Here is a 13,831-nt window from a genome sequence, read left to right on the forward strand (position 1 = left end):
TCTCTCATACACACACACACATATACACCCCAGATGATGAGCGCTTTCCCCTTACCCCTCCATATCTATATGACAGAGAGCTCTGTATGTGCGTGGGGGGGGGGGGGGGGGGGAGTGCTGCCTTGGTTCTCTACGGATTCAAACTGTGAATCCCGCCCCCCATTGTTGACCCGGCCTCTCATTCGCTCTCGTCATCTCTGAACACCGCCGGCCGCCCAACCAGCCAGCCAGCCAGCCCAAGAGGCCCCCGCTCTCCACCTCGGCTCCCTCTCCCCCCTCCCGCATCCCCGGCAGCGCCGTGGTGAAGCCTCCCCCTCCCCACGCCTCGTGCCCCTCCCCCTTTCTCCCCACGACTGCCTCTTGCGTCAATCAGCAGATCTGGCTCCGCATTGGCTGGCGGAGAAGGCGCCCCGCCTTCTCGGCGGTTTTCCCCGCCCCCCCCGCCCCCGCGCTCCCGCGCAGCCATTTTAAACCGGTGGGAGCGGGCGGCGCGTGAGGCGGAGGAGGAGGTCGCTGTCGTGGTCGGCCGGGAGGGCGAGGTGAGCGGCCGGCGGACCGGGTCGGGGGGGAGGCGGGAATGGCCGCTCGCTGGATCCGCGCCGCGGTTGTCCTGCGGCGGGCGAGGGACGCGGGTGGGGATCCAGACCTTCCCCCGCAACACCCGGCGTGGGAGCCGGAGGGGAGGGGATGGCGCCCGGCCGCCGCGAGGAACCCCGTGGCCTCCCCCGACCCGACGGTTGTACGTTCCGGGCACTGGAAAGGGGCGGCTGCCTGCCTGCCTGCCTGCCTGCCACATGTGAGGGTGGGGACAGCCCCAGCACTCCGGATCCGGGCACACGCTTGCGGTTCGTGACCTCGTGACTAACAGTTTGGGGCCGGTCTAGCCTACTTTGCAGGGCTGTTGTGAGGATGAAGCGGAGAGAGGACAACCACGTGTGCCCCATTTAGAGGAAGGGCGTTATAGAGAATGCACGTGTGATTGGGTGAGAACCCATCTAGAGCTAGGATCATCGCTCCCATCAAGCTGCCAGCATGGCCAGTTGGCCATGCTGGCAGGGGCTGATGGGAATTGTAGTCCACAACATCTGGAGTGCCAAAGGTTCGCCCCCGGTAGATGGATGTGTGTCGGGGCAGAGATCTGTGCAGCGGTGAGACATATGACAATCATTAAGTGCTGTACCTTATGATTCTTGACAAATGTATTTTCTTTTATGTACACTGAGAGCATATGCACCGGAGACAAATTCCTTGTGTGTCCAATCACACTTGGCCAATAAAGATTCTATTCTATTCTATTCTATTCACACTCTCAGACAAATGGGTCATTCTGACCACACGCTGACGGGTATGGGACTTTCCGGCCCCTCTGGCCACCCAGCACCACAGCCCTGCCTGCGATTCCCTCAGAGATGCCCATGAAGGGACATGACACTCGACACAGCAAGATGTAGGTTCTGTATGGATGGCTGGGGCCTGACTGGGTGAGGTGGCAGCATGTAGGGTGAAGCCCACTGGCATCCGGAGCATGCTGGGTGAAGCGTGTGCCCTTGGAGTTCTGTGCGCTGCCCTCGATTTACGAAATCTTACTTGATTCATGAGTCATTTAAGTGATTTTTTTCCCCTGCATGCTTTTTGCATGATGAGAACCAGTGTGGTGTAGTGAATTGAGAGTAGTGGACTCCAGTCTGGTGTGAACCGGGTTTATTTTTCCTGTTCCTCCGCAAGAGGCCTGCTGGGTGACCTTGGCTGGTCACGGTTCTCTCAGAACTCTCTCAGCCCCATCTGCCTCACAAGGTGGGGAGAGGAAGAGAAAGGAGTTTTGTAAGCTCCTTTGAGACTCTTCTTTTCCCTTTCCATGAAGTTTCTGGGTGATCTTGGGCTGGTCACAATTCTCCCATAACTTTCTCAGCCCCACCTGCCTCACAAAGTGTCTGTTGTGGGGAGAGAAAGGGGAAAGGAGTTTGTAAGCCCCTGTGACACTCCTTATGGTTGAGAAAAGTGATGTATAAATCCAAACTCTTCTTCAACAGACTTCTGAATAGTTTCGGAGAGCCAGGGTGGTGTAGTGGTTAGGAGCGGCAGACGCTTACCTGGTGAATTGGGTTTGTTTCCTTTCTCTTCCACATGAAGCCTGTTGGACAACCTTGGCTGGTCACAGTTATCTCAGAACTCTCTCAGCACTACCTACCTCACAAGGGACCTGATATGGGGAGAGGAAAGGAAGGAGTTTGTAAGTCCCTTTAAGACTCCGTACGGTTAAGAAAAGCAGGGTATAGATCCAAACTCCTCTTCTTCATATCATATCAAATGGTTCTATAGCAGTGGTGGCGAACCTTTGGCACTCCAGATGTTACAATTCCCATCAGCCCCCGCCAGCAATTGGCCATGCTGGCAGGGGCTGATGGGAATTGTAGTCCATAACATCTGGAGTGCCAAAGATTCGCCACCACGGCTCTATAGCATAGTTTGGATTTTTAGTGATCTTCCTTATGAGTCCAAACAGACCACTTAGAAGAGTCATTCCTTCTTTTCTCACACTCCTGGAGAACTACTTCCTCTAACATGATGCTTGCCATTTTATAAATGCTTACATTAAATGCAGTAAAACCTTTTCTTTTAAGGGGGAAAGAACCAGTGGCACCATTTTAGTTGATCAATAATAATGTTTTATTTATATTCCGCCCTCCTCCTGCCCAGGCAGGACTCAGGGCATTTTAGGACAAGAATAAAACAAATCTCCAGTGACAAACAAAATGGCAAAAAATATGAAACACAAGCAAAGATAACTCTAAAATCGTGGCCTTTGTCGACCTCTGTTCTGAAACGTCCAGATTGTATTTCAGGCAATATGAGAGAATAACAAACAAAGAAAGATCAACATGTTTTAAGGTCTGTTAAATCTGGTCGCGGGAGGGAAGGCAACCTGGTGTAGCCCGGTTTCATCAGATCTCTGAAGCAAAGCGGGGTCAGAACTTGGAAGAGAGACGTCCTAGGAAGGCTCTGCCGAGAAAGGACATGTAAATAATCTCTTATGGCAGTGATTGCAAACCTATGGCACGGGTGCCAGAGGTGGCACTCGGAGCCCTCTCTGTGGGCACACACACACAGAGTTCGTCATGTGGGGGGCGGAAAATCACACACACACACCCCACACATCTAGGCTGGCCTGGGCCTCTGAACACACCACAGTGAGCAGGGAGGACTCGGCTGGCAGGCCTGGTGCCTGTGCTCTGGGTGGCTGCTGCCTGAGGGGGGGCGCAGAGGAGGCAGAGGTGCTAGAGAGGCACAGAGCGGTGCACGTGGGACTTGCTGGAGGCTACAGCAGGCTGGCCCCTGCTCAAGCGGGTGGGGCGGAGGCAGAGGGAGCCAATCGTTTTTTCCTAAACTAAAACCTCAGCATTCAGGTTAAATTGCCGGGTTGGCCCTTTACGATAAATAAGTGGGGTTTGGGTTGCAATTTGGGCACTCGGTCTCGAAAAGGTTCGCCATCATTGTCTTATGGCGTCATCATAAGTCGGATGTGACTTGACGGCTCTTTCCGCACACACCATTTGGTAGAGAGTGTAGTTCTAATACACATGTGCATATACATATATAGATGCACACCTCCCACGTTTCTACAGTACTGCTTGGGAGTATTATACCTCCTCTGCCCTGCTAGATGCCTTTCAAGTTATAGGGATCAAAGATATTTCACTGAAGGGGATGGATTCTTTGTGTTTCATTGGCTTGGGTGCAATTTAAGTTAATAGAGAAGGGTGTTACCGTACGTCGTTCGTGCCCTGTAGTAAGCTGCTTCTGCGCAGAGATTTTTGCCCCCCATTTGGGATCTAAACTGGAGTGGGTTTTGGAGTATCCTGATGACTTTGCTCCCTAATCATCCACTTTTTGTGTTTTCCACCACGCTGTTGTGATCTTTCCCAAGTCTACTTTATTCAACCTGTAATCCACGTGTCTTTACACACTGTACGGCCAGGAATGTGTGCGTCTTTCCAGATCCTGCCTACATATGTGCTGTGTCCCTTTCTCTGCCCCCTCCCCCTTGGAAACTGCTGCCTTGATCACAGGAAGATGCAGAACCTCCCCAAGTTGTGCAGTTGGGACCCCCCCCCCCCTCCATTTTGATGTGGCACCAGCTGCTTCGTCTCAGATTTCCTAAGGTTACTGACCGTTTTGATGAAGCAGGGAGCCCCCGGTCTGCCATTGTTAGAGCTAAAGCTATGTAAACACATGCTTTGTTATTGTAGATTTGGAGAGACAAGATAAATGAACTAACTTTGCTCCTCTTCAAAGGCCTCGTTCCAGTGAAAAGGGTACACTAGAAGTTACGTAGAGAAACAGTTTGATAATATGTCTCTCCCACAATGGAAACAATTCACCAGTGTATTTCCATTTCCTGGAAACTGCCATTCTTTGGAATCTAATACAATCATTTTCTAAAGTTACCTGTTCATGGACTTGGGCAGGGAACAAATTGTTCTGAAAAAGACTTTCAGCTAAGTATGGAGCAGCGATCTAGGGTAAAAAACGTTTGAAGGAAACCAAAACGAAATGTGTAAGTTTCAGTGATACCTCATAGTTAATGATGCTGTCGGCGTCCCATTTCGGCATCCCATTTTGGTGTCAGTGTGACGTAGTGGACTAGGATCTGGAAGATTCATGTTTGAATCCCCACTCTACCATGGAAACTCACTGGGTGACTTTGGGCCAGTCACAAGTAGTCAGCCTAACCTACCTTGCAGGGTTGTTGTGGGGATAGAAAAGAGGCAGGGAGAATGATGTAAGCTGCTTTGGGTCTCCCATTGGAGAGAAAGGCAAGGTAGAAAGGAAGTCCATACATTCTTGAGTGAGCCCGTGCCTACCCATTTGGGTGAATGTCTCAAACGGGAGGGGGTGTGGCTTGTTTCAGGGTGACTTGAAATGATCCTGGTAGCCTTTGGAGAAATATGTGCCACCATAATGTGCCTATTGTGCCTGCAAGAGCTGTTCACGTAACAGACTTATACATGTCTCCACAATGAATGCGTACTTGTGCATGATGAAGTGTAACTATACCTGTGTGGGAAATGGAGTTTGACTGGGAAGGTTTTTGGCATGCTGCCTCCTCTTGTGCCTCAGGTGCCGAATAAAAGATGCAAAGCAGGTGGTTTTATTACAGCGCATGCTCAGCACTCTTATTGTTATTTTCCGTCTCCCGGGCCTCTTGTTAAGCTCCTTGCATTGCCTGAATACATTACCAGATGTTTAGGCTTTGTCCTCTTACAGGCAGCCAGACTCCTGTCACTGATACCTGCCTGGCAGAATATCAGCTTCCCTTGGTGAGCTGGAAGGAAACAGCAGTCTCTGTGAGCTGATGCTGGCCTTTGTCCAGCAGGAGCATCTTTTCCCCCAGTGGCTGAATGGGAAGCAAGCTGTTCTTTGTGGCTCTAGGTTTGAATCCGTAGGATCTTTTTGGATTCCAGCCAAGTGACTCCCTCTGGTCCCCGTGCCCCGAGCCACGTAATCTCCTTCCTCTCACGCCCCCTTCCTTAGACGCAGCGCAGCTCGGAGGCTGGGCTCTGAATGTGGCCTGATGCTGATGTAACGGGGGGGGGGGGACCCCGGGAAAATGTGATTCACCACTTAGCAGCGATCAGGGTTGCATATTTTACGGTGCTTGTCATGATAAGAGTGAATGCGAAGGCAAAACGGGAGTGCGTGCTCTCCCTCTTGAGGTAAGAGGTAAATCAGCTATGTTTTGTGTTGTTTTAGCAGAACGTTTGTGTTCACCTTTTCAAAAATCGGATTAAAATGAAAGCGTTTTCCGTGTGCTGTCAAAGTCTTTTCTGTTTTGGATATGCGTTGTGTGTCAGTGAGGACAATCATTAGCCGCTTCGTAGATATAATTAGCAGTTAGCTGAAGATTTCAATGAATCGGATAGTTGTGTGTTAAATTTTGGCACCTTGCAAATGCTGAAGATTTATTCTGGTGGTTTCGAATTTTTAAAAAATCTGTTTTAATGTTCCTCCCCCCCAAAATGTACACTTGTTAGGTAAGTGGAAAAGCAAGAACTAATTGTTACCTCTTGGTATGTAGAGAACACTGCAGTTTATTAGGTTAGTTCTCTTTTTATTCATCAGTGGCAGCCTGAATTTTGCTTCTTTTAGATAACCCACTCAGTTTTTTCTTCCATTCATTAAAGGACATTTCGCTTCTAGGGTAAATAAAGACATTTATAAGATGCTTATTTTCCCCGCTTCCCTTGGATTTCAGTTGATGCATTATATATTGTGGGATTCCATGCTACATCATCAAATATTTTTCCTGGCTAAAGTTTTGTATGAGAATAACAAACAAAATTAATATTGTGATAAGCTACTTTGGAAATGTGCTGTTTCAGCTATACGTAATCTATGTATATATACACTGAACAGATCAAGTTTTGCGTATCTTCTACATCCTCTGAACTCTTGGATAAAATTCCAGATTATTAGGCTGTATGTTGAATTAGGCAAGGTAAAGAAATGCTGCTTTAAGAATACCCCGAATTTGTTCAAATCGTTATTCGGGATATCAGTTCATTGAATGCTGCCCATCTAGATCTCTCCAATCTAGGAAGATAACTTCTTAATTATAGATCTTATCACTCAAGATTCATTGCTATTGTGAAATGACCATCAAAACCAGATCTAGATGCTGCTCATCTAGATCTCTCCAATCTAGGAAGATAACGCCTTAATTATAGATCTTGTCACGCAAGATTCATTGCTATTATGAAATGACCATCAAAACCATGGGTGCCATGCACCCACTATCTGTAACACCCCCAAGTGTTTTTAGGAAGTAGGTGGAGTTATGTAGGACCTTTGCCCAGCAAAGTTTCTGATTGGCTACTGGAAATTTGATAGGCTGTGCAGATTTTTTAAAGGTTGCCTTGACAGCAGCTGCCACCACAACACAGGGATCCACACTGTAGTACTGACGTTAAACCGTGGCAAGCATTTTGTGGCTGAGGCGGAACCATTTTGTGGCATCCATCTTGTCGCTGCGCAGCCATGGTGTTTCGGAATTCCAAATACGCTCACAGCCTCGGAAGGTTTGGGGATCCCTGGCTTATATCAGTGACAATGTTGTTTGGGATCTGAATACATTTTCTGCTGAATATTCAAATAAAACCTTAAAATATGCTGTCCGTTCTCAAAAGGAAACCTGCCAGGTTATAATCTTTTTTTAAAGCTGTGTGGTAAAGGACTGGCATATTTGTGTAAGTTTCCATTGCATATTTAGTTGTTTACATAATTATTTAGTCTCTGGGTTTTGTTTCCAATTTGGCTGGCTTCATGGAAAGGAAATTTGAGCATGGAAGTCTGTGCCTTCAAGAGTACGAGGTTAACAATAGCTCCATGGTGCTCTTGTTTTTATTTGAGGTACTTCCTTCTAGCTTGTTCTGAGTAACTGTTACTCGTTGGTAACTTTAATTGCATTTTCCTTTTTAGAAGGCCTGGGGTGACTAATGAGTTCTTCTGCTTTTCTCGGGAACAGGCTGATCCTCCTTGAATGAAGCACGGGAACTCCCCAAACATTTTTTTCTCTTTCCTAATTGTATTTTGTGTCCTGGACATTCATAGCAAAAAAGCCGGAGATTTGGCAGAGAGGTTCTGTTTACGTTGAGCAAGTTAAACAGCAGGTGAACATGGTGCCGTATGCTTGTTCAGGGAACGACGGGGATTCTCAATCTTCAAGCGAGCAAGTAGCAGAAGGTGCATTATTGTTTGTGCTTGAGGGTTGTGCCTAAACAAATGTATTTTAAACATGCATGACTAACAGCCATCATAGATCTTGTGTTCCTTTAATGTATTTAGCACAGAGCTATCTCAACGATAAAAGTAACACTTTTTTTAAAAAAGCACGAAAGCACGCCTCTTGAGTGTTTGAAACGGCCAGCCTACATTTTGGCTTGCTTCCTGTTTCCAAATTTCGGAATCTGTTCCCATAGGAATGTCCTTTTATTTTGTAATTAACTAATTGGCCACATATTTAGTGTTGAGGCCGACAGAAGAATTAAAATTAGTATAGGAACAAGACAAGAGCAGGATCACAAGGACTTGAGGGGGGACTCACTTTCCCCAGTATCCCCACGCTCACTATTTCTTCTTTTAAGAACATAAGAACTAGCCTGCTGGATCAGACTAGAGTCCATCTAGTCCAGCACTCTGCTACTCGCAGTGGCCCACCAGGTGCCTTTGGGAGCTCACATGCAGGAGGTGAAAGCAATGGCCTTATCGTCCCTCCGGCCTTCCGGCGCATCACACAGGCCAGGAGACACGCCCCCCTGCCCTGCGTGACAGCTCTGGAGTCGCAGGACAGGGGGGCATGTCCCCTGGCCTGTGCGACGTGCCAGAAGGCCGGAGGGATGGTAAGGTGTTCGGGAAAGGGGGGGAGGAAATGGCGCCTTCCGGCTACTGCTGTTCACATGGCAGCGGTTGGAAGCCGCTGTTTCCAAAAAACCTCGCTCAGGGATCGAGGTTCGAAAACAGCAGCTTCACGCTGCTCGGGAGTTGTGAGGCCGGCGCCGGCCATGCGAACGGTCTCCCAGAGATGCTGTTTTAAGCGTCCCTGGGATGCTGTGTTTGGCCCGTGCGGAAAGGGCCTCAGTCTCAGTGGCCAGCAGGTAGATGGAATGAAGTTAACTAATTGCATTAAGAGATTATGAATAAACGGTCGAGTTTTATCAATTATGCGAGTGAGCTGGAGAGGCAGAATACACAAAAACTGTGTCCACATATTCAGCTGTGCCCTCTTGCCATGTCGTATTTGTTTTGTTTTGACCTTCCGTTATCTTATCCTGATGGCCAGTATTGGACTCTTGTGTAATTCTTCCACCACTACAACTCCAGGTTACTCTGACACTAAAGTTAGATTCCTGCACACCCTGATAGGAGGTTCAGGTCAAAGGCTGAAACAGGTGAAAAGTTCAGAGCATAAAAGGACAATCAATTGGTTAAAGTTTGCCACGTGAGTTGAGCCACAGTTGACACTACTGGAAAAAAATCTGAAAAAGGAGAGATAAAGGTCTGTTCTAACTAACCGGGGAAGCTCTCTAGAGCAAGGGTGCCTTACTCATTTATCACGAGGACTGAATGTGACATAAATGTGAATTGGTTAGGCCAGATTTGGGGCAGGGGTGTGTATATGTGGCTGCCGGGGGGGGGGGGGGATCAGGCCAGATTGTGTTCAAGGTGGGAGGGTTGCTTCAGCCAGCTTGTGGGCCTGTAAACCCCCTTAAGAGGCTGGATCCAGCCCCTAGGCCACTTGCTTGACACGTTCTAGAGTTTCTAGAACATGTCAAAGAGTTTCTGCTCTAGAGTTTCATGTCAAGCGGAACGCAAAGGGAGACATCCCCCACCCCAGTTCCACAGGAATAAAAGAGGTACCAAAGAAATGTTGGAGATTTGATGCCTGCACTTTGGTATAATTTCAAAAGGGCATCACCGCTTTTCTTTTTGATAACAGAAACAGCTTGTGAAGAAGGTGCCAAGACTCTTGGGATTTGAGAGTCCCAACTGCAGGACAGGATGAGCTTTCTGAGCATATTTTAAGTCTTGTCTCATTCTTTTAAAGGAGTATGCCCCACCCATTCCCATTCGATCTATGGTGGTCATCAGAGTAGGAGAAGAGAGCCCCCTCCATCTTAATTGTTTTTAAAATATCAGGAACTTTAAAGTGCAGTCCTAAGAATCCTTTCTCCATCCTAGGACAGTGATGGCGAACCTATGGCACGGGTGCCAGAGGTGGCACTCGGAGCCTTCTCTGTGGGCACGCGCACACAGAGTTTGTCATGTGGAGAGCGGAAAATCACCCCCCCACACACACACACACACATCTAGGCTGGCCTGGACTGCTGCGCATGACGTGCGCGCACCGCGGTGAGCAGGGAGGACTTGGCTGGTGGACCTGGTGCCTGTGCTCTGGGTGGCTGCTGCCTGAGGGGGGTGGGTGGGCGCAGAGGAGGCAGAGATGCTGGAGAGACACAGAGCGATGCACGTGGGACTTGCTGGAGGCTAGAGCAGGCTGGCCCCTGCTCGAGCGGGTGGGGCGGAGGAAGAGGGAGCCAACCGTTTTTTTCTAAACTAAACCTCAGCATTCAGGTTAAATTGCCGGGTTGGCACTTTGCGATAATTGAGTGGGGTTTGGGTTGCGATTTGGGCTCTTGGTCTCGAAAAGGTTCACCATCACTGTCCTAGGAGAAAAGAAAGACTCAAGTAGGATTTGGAGTAGACCTGCTTAAAATTGCACTGTGTCCCACCCTCCCAGACATCAAGCTTCTTTAGTTACTCTTCAGTCATGATCATCTATGTCTGTTTTATACAGTTTGCAAACTATTCTTATTAGTGATTTATGGCCTTTTATTAATGCTCATGTATGATCTTAAGTAACCCTTTGATCACATGTTTGGGTTTCAAAAATAAATACAAAATATTTTTTTCTTAGAGGCTGGCATTGTCGTCAGAGTCAGAAGCAGCTTGCTGCATAGCACAGGGATCTGCAACCTGCGGCTCTCCAGGTGTTCATGGACTACAACTGGCCATGCTGGCAGGGGCTGATGGGATGTGTAGTCCATGAACATCTGGAGAGCCGCAGGTTGCAGACCCCTGGTGTTGCATATTATTTGGGAAGATATTTCCCTTACACTTATGGAACTCAATTCGTGGTCTTGTAGGTAGGTCCTGGCCATCTTTAAAAAGGAAGATTCATAAATATATATATTTAAAGTAATGGTTAAATATTGTTAGCAAAGCAGTAAGGATTAAATGTGTCAAAATCAATTGCTGAGTGTCCTGATGGATCTCTTGCAGTGCAATCCAGAGATTCCTTTTCGGGGAATAAGTCCTGAGAAAGATTCTGAGTAGATCTGTTTAGGATTGGTCTGTTAATATGAAATAAATAAGCTGGCTTGAATGGGGGTGTGGAATGTTTCCGTGTGCTGCTTAGCTTTGAAACTTTATTTTCTTATTTCATCCCATGCATTGTGGTTACTTGGCCAGTACTACTGTGGGATTATAGAGCTGTTTTGAGTTTTCATAGCAGCTGGTTTGTGACGTTTCTTAGCCAGGAAGGTTATTATAGTTCATCGCTGAGAAATCGGCATGCTTTTCCTACAGGAAGTACATTGCTGCTGAATAAGTGCTGTGTAAATGTTAATGTCAAACCTTTTGCAACTAAAACTGCTGTGAGATGTAATATGCCTTTTTTACAGAAAGCGTGAAGCAGAATTCTTCATACCAATGCTACTAATTTTGCAACTTTATCGTTAACAAACCAAAATGTTAATCTAATCTCATTTCTTTGTATATACTAGTTTCAACTACCCAACTTTATCTTGATAATTTCCCAGTAATAATCATATCAAAATATATAAATGGTTACCACAAAGGAAGTGTCCTTATCCTCCCCTCCTCCTGCACAGACACTGTATAGTGTTAAAGTGCTTGAGTTTTGAGCAGGGTAATCCTGATGGATGGAGTTTCCAGGCTCACATACGTATAATCAGGTACTGTTGTAGAAAATTTCAGAATGGTTGACCAGTTGTGAATCTAAGCACTTTAACAGCTTATAATGGCTTAGTCTCTTGTAACCAGTGGCCAGCCTCTTAGAGCAAGCCTGAACTAGGGAACCTTCAATAAGAAAGAATGCGGATTCAGAACCTTCGAAGGTCCACTTTAGGAGAACGTGGATTGGGGAGTGGATTTAAAGGGGCTGTCTAGGCTCCCTTTAAACACCCCCGACTCAATTTGAATACCCGAGTCGCGGTTCGGATCAGGCATTCCAATGGATTTGGTTCGGCTTGCATTCGGGGAGCTTGAATTCGGCCCAAATACAAGCCGAATTTTCCGAACTGGGGCCGATTCAGCTGTTTTGGCAATTTGGCATGGCCAAGTCACAACTCTGGTATTTCATGGCGGTCTCCCATCCAGATACTTGCCCTGCTCAGTTTCTGACAAGATCAGGGTAGCCTGGACTATCCATATCAGGGCATTACCTATTTTAATCTACAAATGGCCTGTTATTGAAGGCATACATTCTTAGAGCCTAACTAGGTGTATTTTTAAAACACAGGCTGGCACTTCATCATGCACAGAGAGGGCTGGGAGGGATGTGCTAAGTGATTCTTCCATTTTCACTTTCTCTCAGTCAGCTCCAACCCTGGGAAATAAATAAAAGAGCTAGAGAATGGAGGGTTAGGAACTAATCAGTGCTCCCCTCTCATCCTTTCTCAGCAGGACTTCACTCCCAGCCCCCCCTCCTGGTTTTATGCCTGTTCTGTGTGATGCATGTTTTGAAAACACATGAGCTGTGCTGCACTGACACTGTACTTGGTCTTGTGTGAATGTGCTTGCTGGGCTTTCCTGCATCTCCAGTGCAAGTGTTCAAGGAGATCAGAGTAGGCTGCAAGAAAGTATGGAGTAGAGAATGTGACCAGGAAGAAAAATTTGCATGTGTGCCTGGCACATATGCTATAGATGTCCTGTGAATAACCTAAACTGCGGTAATTCTGCTGTGATACTTTTGAAAGACACAAACATGAGAGCTCGTTAGTTCAGTTAGTTAGCTGGGGATTCATAAACCCAAGAAGCCTTTGGGCAAGCATCAGTTTGCATGAATAATTCTATGCAAATTATTGTCCCATAAATCTTCCATCCTGTTATCCTACTCCTTTATATGACCATTCTAATTCTAGATGTCATTCATTGAAAAAATGCTGAATGGATGGAGAATCCAGAAAGGAGGATTTTGGGCCTCACTGCCATTCACCACCATTTAAGTAAAAGACAGTTGTTGTCTAAGCAGCTATAAGCCCACTAGTTCGCCTTAACGGAGACACTGACAGCCAGCTGAAAGGATCATCATTAGTCAGTCTACAGTGTATTGTCAAAGGCTTTCACGGCCGGATTCAGCTGCTGCTTGTGGGTTTTCCAGACTGTGGCCGTGGTCTGGTAGATCTTGTTCGCCTACGTCTGTGGCAAAACATTAGGAGCAAGATCTATCAGACCACGGCCACACAGCCCAGAAAACCCACAACAAGCAGTCAGTCTGCAGTTTACAGCATTGTTAAAACATGCATCACTGACTTTAAAGACCCTCATAGGCTTGATGAAACTTGTGACAGTTTAACAGTCACTACTTATAAAATGGTTCATGTCTTGAAAATCCCAGCTCTGGTATCTCTTGTCCTCTTTGCGAACACTGGCATTTTTTGATTCAACAGGATATGTTGGGGTTAGAATAGTCATTTGATGCAGGTAGGTTTCTTTTTAACTCCTCAGCAGTCCAGGTCTCATTACTGCTAATTTTCATTTCCAAAGATTATACCTGGATCTGTCACATGTCTTTTTCTGTATCCAGGAACCATTTCTGTTCGATATGAAATTGCTATAGTGTTTACCATGGAAAGGGGGGATTATTCTTAAATGTTCAGTGATAAACAGTAAATTATTTGTTGAAGGATTTCACAATGTGTAATTTTTTATTTTTTGTTTGTTCCGAGTTTCTTTAATGGATGAATCTCATAAGAGCTCATGCGGTGTAACGCCTAGACAGCGGCAACCTAAGCAGAGGTGTAGGTTACATGCACGTTAATGGGGACTCTTTGGCCCTTTCCGCACGGGCCTAATACGGCGCCCTGGGGACAGCAAAAATGCCATCCCCAGGGAGCCGTTCGCACAGGGGGCGCAGCTGCTTTGCAGCTGCGCCGCCCAAGCAGTGTGAAGCCACCGTTTTCCTACCTCGCTTCCCGAACGGCACCGAACGGCAGCAGCTCGAAGGCGCCTTCCCTCCCCCCATGCCTGGTCA

The 13,831-nt window shown here is 47.1% G+C and overlaps 1 protein-coding gene across 10 annotated transcripts in view; it reads left to right on the forward strand.

The window, feature by feature from the left end:
- Window positions 1-410: 410 nt before the first annotated feature.
- The window catches only part of ACSL4 (acyl-CoA synthetase long chain family member 4), a 59,801-nt gene continuing 46,380 nt past the window's right edge, over window positions 411-13,831 (forward strand). For 5 of the 10 annotated variants that reach the window (XM_048514321.1, XM_048514318.1, XM_048514315.1 and 2 more), the window contains exon 1: window positions 411-539. The gene's annotated coding sequence lies outside the window, so the exon portion shown is untranslated. Of the gene's footprint in view, window positions 540-5,532; window positions 5,715-13,831 lie in introns of those variants that run through there. The other 5 variants (XM_048514319.1, XM_048514317.1, XM_048514316.1 and 2 more) reach the window with 2 other exon arrangements.

The sequence above is a fragment of the Sphaerodactylus townsendi genome, linkage group LG13 (assembly GCF_021028975.2).
Source record: "Sphaerodactylus townsendi isolate TG3544 linkage group LG13, MPM_Stown_v2.3, whole genome shotgun sequence".
NCBI lineage: Eukaryota > Metazoa > Chordata > Lepidosauria > Squamata > Sphaerodactylidae > Sphaerodactylus > Sphaerodactylus townsendi.